Here is a 6,903-nt window from a genome sequence, read left to right as displayed (position 1 = left end):
AGCTCTTCATTATCATGCCATCTCTGCTCCATTACCCAAAGTCCAATTAGGATCTAAGAAACAAGGGCTTATAAGTATTACCTGGATGATCACAGAATTGTTTAGGATGGAAAAAACCTTTAAGATCATTGAGTCCAACCACTAACCTACCACTGCCAAGTCCAGCACTAAACCATGTCCCCAAGTGCCACATCTACACCTCTTTTAAATACCTCCAGGGATGGCAACTCTGCCACTCCTCTGGGCAGCCTGTTCCAGTGCTTTGACAACCCTTTCAGTGAAGGAATTTTTCCTAATACCCAATCTAAACCTCCCCTGGTGCAACTTGAGGTCATTTCCTCTCATTCTGTCACTAGCTGCCTGGGAGAAGAGGCCGACCCCCACCTGGCTACACCCTCCTTTCAGTCGTTGTAGGGAGCGATCAGGTCTCCCCTCAGCCTCCTCTTCTCCAGGCTGAACACCCCCAGCTCCCTCAGCCGCTCCCCATCAGACTTGTTCTCCAGGCCCTTCACCACCTTCGTTGCCCTTCTCTGGACACACTCCAGCACCTCATGTCTTTCTTGTCGTGAGGGCCCCAAAACTGATGTGCATGCCAGAATGAAAAGCAACTTCACATTAAATTATTCTAAAAATAATCACTTGCACATAAAAAGATATGATCAGAAGTCACTCATGTAATTTCATAATTTCAGAAGACATAAGCACACAGAAAGCCATCTAAGTATGTTTCTCTATAAGTTTGCTACTCTTCTGGCTTACTTGAAACATAAGTTATTTACTCCACCTTTCCTTTCTCCATGTCTACTTATGTACCACAAATGTGTTGGCAAAAAAAGTGTTTTCTGGTAGAAGTGGCAGCCTGCTGGGTTAAAAAGCTACATACAAGGCTGTTGTAAATAACTCCCTTCCTACCGTAAGTCCCAACACCACCAAAGAGCCCCTTCATAGAAGGATCAGCTGTGATTTAAGTATCTACCTTTAGGTTGCACGTTTGTTTTCTACTTTAGGAGAGCTTCAGTTTCCTCTTGCAGAACACACAGGACTGCTCAACTTGTATATAACTGTTTCTCCTTAATAATTTTTTTAATTTCCAGAGCCCAACCCACTGAAGGACTAATGACGCAGCGTTTTCGGGATTCACGTGAAATAGTTAATAATGCAGTAGATCCAACAAGGCTTCCTCAACCACTGAAGGTGCATCAGCAAGCTCACGTTAGCACAGCAACAGTGTTTTCCTCCTCATCCTTTCCAGTTGCTTGACTAGGTCCTTCAGCTTTCTTCCTATAAGAGGGATAGCCATTTTGTGGGAGTAAAATGAAATTAATAGGTCAGCTGGCAGAGGCTTTGTCAGAAGTAAGTACACACATACCTGAATGTAGACTGTCTCCTTCTACTTTTGAATCATGACTGGGTTTGCTTTCTTGCATATACTGTGCGTTTATGTTGCTCTTGCATTGCTTAGAACGTAGGTGTGACATCCCATTTCAGCCAAGGTTGCTGCACTGTTAGCAGACTCTGTCCCCTTTTCATAGAAAAACACCAGTCCAATGACCCCAGACCCTGGGTATTAACTATTTTATACCATGGTTTTTTCCTTTCTTTTTTTTTTTCTTTAAAAAAAGAAAAGTCAAGTATCTTGATAATGATTGCATCTTAGCTAATACTCTATTCTCTGAGGCCAGCATCACTTGCCAGATCTGGTCTATCTCAGCTACACACACAGAAATCATTTTAAAGTCTGACCTTCAATCACTGTAATACAATAGGTGTAGAGACACTACCAGTATCTGGTAGCAGCAGATCAAGAGACTTGTTGGGAAAGAAAGAAAACAGCATAGAGGAAGATACAGTCCCATGCAGCCTGTGCCCCAAAGCATTCCCTCCCTCCAGCAGGGACTGCCCAGGCAAGTGCTATGTAGCACACCTGACTGGCAAAACAGCCAGCCGTGTGCAGCACATTAATTATAATCCTGTGATAAAATTCCCAGAAAAGGAATTCAGCTGGGAAATTTACAGAAGTAACACAGCAGCACTGATTGATTCTTATTTCAAGGAATGGTACCAGTTATTTGCTATCCCATTAGGGTTTAATACGTACAAAATATATCTTTTCTTTCAACACATTACTACTTGTGTTATTATCAATACAGTCCTAGTTCAAGCCAGTTATAATTTCCACTTTTTAAAAGTTGTGTCAATGAGTTATGTACAGAGACATTTTATTTTCAAGAGCTATTTCAGGTAATTGCTTTGACTAAAGTTGGCTTTAACATGAAAAGAAACTCTTTGAACAAGAGGTAATCTTGTTTCAGGGAAGAAGTTAAACAAAAGAAAATCACTGAAGCTAAGAGTTCAGATTTAATCTTGTTAGCTCAGTAAGTATACTACAATTACGGCTATAAACTCCAATATAAACCCACCACTTTTGTTATCAATTCATGACGAGTAATTAAGCTGGATACTGAGACCAATGGTAAAGGATGGATGCATGGCACAAGATTTTTCTTCCATTACTCTATTGATATATTTGCTTCTTGCATTTTCCTAAAGCTTATTGTTTTGGATTCTGGGCCAGAAAGGAACACAAAATTCTGTCTGAATGTTATCTAAAGCTCTGCAGTTATGAGGAAACTGGCATTTTAAACCTTCTGCAGCTAAAACTTGTTCACACAACATGTTTATGAAGTGTCAGATGCTACAAAATGCTATAGTTAACAGTACCACGCACAAGATATATCCCCAATCCTAACATTGAGCCAATATTGTTTCTTCCCCACTTCCACATTTTTCTAGCATTCTAGTTTTTCCTCAAATTCTCAGTCTCCTTGTCCAGCCACAACCCTACCACCCTTTCAGCAGCGATGTCCCCTTCCTATGAATTCCTTCTCCAACGCAGCTTTCATACAATCATCACCTTTAGACTCCGGTCCCTTTCCATCCCCCTCACCCTCTCATTCCTGACCTATTGGCTCAGTGAAGTCTCAACGTTTTCAAGTTGGGCTTTGAGTCTGCTGCTCTTCCACTTCCTATCAGTCCCACCTCCAGCCCTAATCACCCTGCCTGCTTCCCTGCTACCCAAGCCAGCCAAGGTGCACAGGATCTCACCTCCTGGCAAGGTCCAACCATCTGCTAGGGGACTTTGAGAGCACACAGGACTGATGTTTTCAGTCCTCAACCATGTATCCAAACCCAGAACGACACACAATAACCCACATTTGACAGTTACAGAAGGGTCCTGTTCACCACAGAGAACATTTTTGAGGGAACTAAGCAGCAAAGCATCGCAGTTTCTACCAAGAACCATTAAAGTGAGTTTTCAATGGCTTCTAGCTTGGTTTGTCATAGTAAGAGGGATATACCTGACACCTAAAGGTCAGCACCACAACTGGTGTCAGGCACCTAATACCAAAGATGCTTAAAAGCAGAGGTCACTGGAGTGGCACAGGGCTGAATGCTTACACAGTGCACGTACAGACACTGCCACAAGTACCTAGGCAGCTACTGTGAGAAGTTTGGGTTCAAATGGCTGGTTCCACAAAGTCACAAATAACAGAGTAAGGGACTGAATGAGAAGTGCTCAGTAGCCTCACCGAAGAGATAATATAAACCTGAATGAAACTATCAGAAAAGCTGCATCAGGCTGTGAAGATACATTTCACTATTATCCTTCCATGCAGAATGAGAGGAACTTTTTTTTTATATATAATCTGCAAGCATTCATATCCAGAAGTTGTTTAAAACACTCTTCTAATAAGAAATTATTGAAGTCATGACAAAAGATTAACAAGTTCGAGGAAATAAAAAAAGGAACTAGAAGTGGAAGAATGGAAAAGAGATTAATAGAGAAACTCTGCTGCTATCATGCATTTAATGCCCTCGGAAAGGTATGTGTACACAGGTGTTGTATTTACACCCAGGGGCCAACTGTGACCAACAGCTCGCTGGAGGTACGCTTTCACAAGTCACATTGACAAGCAGTCATGCAAATTACTGCCGTATCACTTCCAGGGGAACATTGCTTTTGAAAGTCAGTATCAATTTCATACAAGGGTCTACGAAAAGATCACGGAAAGGAGTTTTAATACATGCATTAACATGACAAGGTTGAATTTGATTAAAGAAATTCTGCTAAAGAAACAAGAGAAGTGATTGAATTTATCATTCTGCACTGAGATTTAAAGGATGGGTAATCATATGGGACTGGCAACTTCAAAAAGTGGTATATAAAATATTGGACATATTCAAAAACACAAGTTATCAAAAAACACCGCAGAGTACAACGCTTAAAATCACAGGCTGTGCTATTACAAATGGTGTATGTTCAGCAGCAGATCTTTAGCCCTAAATCTTGAATCAGTGAATTCATTTAATTCCCTGCGGGCAATGAATAAGGGATCTTAACATAGCATGCAAAAATGTGACATTACGGAAGTTTCAGTTCTAAAACAGCCTACACCATCAAGATGCTAAGAGATCACCCACGTTTGTGGAAATTTCAAGGGTTAGCCCATAAATGGATGAATATTTGACATCAAAGCAGTTTCCACGTCAAGATACTTTCAAATATAGTTGTTAACAGTTGTAGAGTCCTTTTCTTCTTAGGGTACACGAGAACTGGAGTAGAGCATTTACTGCTCTAACCGCAGAGGCTGATGCTAGCTTCTCAGGTTAAGAGCCATTAGAAAAAATATTTCGCAAACAAGTTCTACAGCAATATTAACAGGCTGATAAAAAGGCATTACAGCAATTACTTTCAGCAAGACAGCATCATCTTTTATGAAATCTAGATATAAAAAAGCAGAAGAATATAAACATAAGACCCTTAAGCATTCAAGAACATCTTACCTAAAAGCATAAAATACTCCAGTCTTTCCTACTACATGAAATATTTAAGCTACATGAAGCATGCCTTGGGGAAATTAAAATAAAATGTATATTATATAACAACCTACATAGAACAATTCAGAACTTTAAAGGAAGACAACTGCTGCAGTGTTTAACAGTCTCCTGTTGACAGAACAACAGAACTGAATCTCCCCAACAACTGATGGCAAAGTTGTAATGACTGCAGCGTATCAAAACTGCAGAAATTGAGGTCTGCAATTTCTTTTTTGCTGTGCTTTCTCACTGAACTTATTCATCGTAATACTTAGCAGTATGGTATAAAAATGCTGTTTATGGACTGCTCAGAATTTCATTTAGGTCTTCTCTCATTATTAGCTTCCAGTGAAATGCTGTCAGTATCCCTCAATGTTTTAATCACACTTGGTGAAGACCGTATCAGAAGAAAACAGAAAAAGTTACAGAAGCAGGTTAAAAAGTAATTAATATCAAAAGTTTTTCTTAACAAATAATACAGCTACTAAATAACCAAACGTTTTGATACCTTGCATATACTAAAAGGCAGCAGTTTTAGAAGCTCTAAAAATACTACTTGCAATAACAGTGTTTACATGCCTAACACTGTCAGGACAGCCTCCTGATTTCATATGGCAGTTGGAGTGTGTGTGTTTAAGCAAGGAATACCAGGAAGCAGAAGACAGACAGACTGAGTATATTTGATGATAGCTGACTCAGAGCATGCTGAAGGTAGGATTTGAAGTACAAATGAAAATCATTTTACAGTAGACTTGCTCCATGATTTTTGTTTCCTCACCCTTCCACCCAAAAATATGCTATATTAATACATTCTAGTTAACACTTTGTAAAGCTAATGAAACTGAGCTTCAATGAAACTGGCAAGCATCTGCTGATACACAGTCTGCTTCATACGTACTAGAAGCTTATTGTAGGCTGCCTAGCAGGATGCATTTTGTTCTGAAGAAGCATCAAAGTATTTTCCTGATCTTAAGATTTGGTAAATTCTCAAAAGCTTTTAAGAATACAGTAGTTCAGCATTATCAATTCTTAAAAAAAAAATAAAATCTTAATATTCACCACTTATAGTCTAGTTTTAACTGACTACATTATTTCACTTAATGTATTATTCAGAGATTTACTGTCCAGGAGACAGGTTGGGATCACTGTGATCCATCAAGTGGTCCATTTCTTCTTGACATTATCTACACTGACATCTTTAAGGATTTTCAAAAGAAGATACTACTAAAACCACATCATTATGACTGAAGCAATTGGTTTCATTTCAGGCAAAAATCAAGACAATACTCTCACTTGTTTAAATCAGTGTTCTCTATAAAACCCAACATTTGTCCAAAACACCCACAAACCCCGACTGATGGACAACAGCTTCACTTAAAAGAAAACACATTTGGAAGCACTACACAATGTTTAGTACCACAAACAAGCGCATTTTGGACTGGTCGTGAGTGTAACAGCTTGATGGCTTCAGTCCTTCCAAGTCTTGATGGACAGCTTAAATAGCATTTTTAAGAAATGTAAACTGAACAAGCATAACTTCAGGCAGCTGCAAAAGCCATCCAGATGCGTATCTATCACAGTGAGATAGCTATGCAGCTGTTCCGAGATTCACAGCAACGCTGTAACCAAATACTGTTAACTATCGCTACCGGCTCTGTGTAATTAGCTTAGAAATAATACCTTCATCGCTCAATATCACCAGCCTACTGGGATCCATGCTGGAAAACACATAATGCTTTGCAGAGCCGTTATTCAAGCCCGCCCTCCCAGATCATGGATATGATTTTTTTTTTTTTTTAATTTTCCTCTGGGCAAGTTCTTCCTCCCCTTTCGCCAGAGCTCTCTAGGAAAGTCTGCAAAGCTCAGACAAAGGCCAACCACCCTGTAAAGGGGACACCCGACAGCGAGCAACCGACGGCTGCAAAGGAAGCGTTACCTCCGTTGATGGGGACGGGAGCCACCAGCAGGCCCTTGACCTCCACCTTGGGGGAATCCTGCCCGTAGCGGCCGCGGTCGATCCTCAGC

General features: G+C 40.2%; 1 protein-coding gene across 1 annotated transcript in view; it reads right to left on the bottom strand.

The window, feature by feature from the left end:
- RNF130 (ring finger protein 130) overlaps window positions 1-6,897 on the bottom strand; it is a 43,075-nt gene extending 36,178 nt beyond the window's left edge. The window contains exon 1 of the mRNA XM_009703021.1: window positions 6,815-6,897. The gene's annotated coding sequence lies outside the window, so the exon portion shown is untranslated. The remainder of the gene's footprint in view (window positions 1-6,814) is intronic.
- Window positions 6,898-6,903: the final 6 nt, after the last annotated feature.

Source organism: Cariama cristata, unplaced genomic scaffold, assembly GCF_000690535.1.
Source record: "Cariama cristata isolate BGI_N322 unplaced genomic scaffold, ASM69053v1 scaffold18536, whole genome shotgun sequence".
Classification (NCBI taxonomy): domain Eukaryota; kingdom Metazoa; phylum Chordata; class Aves; order Cariamiformes; family Cariamidae; genus Cariama; species Cariama cristata.
This window is presented reverse-complemented; position numbering and strand designations above follow the sequence as displayed.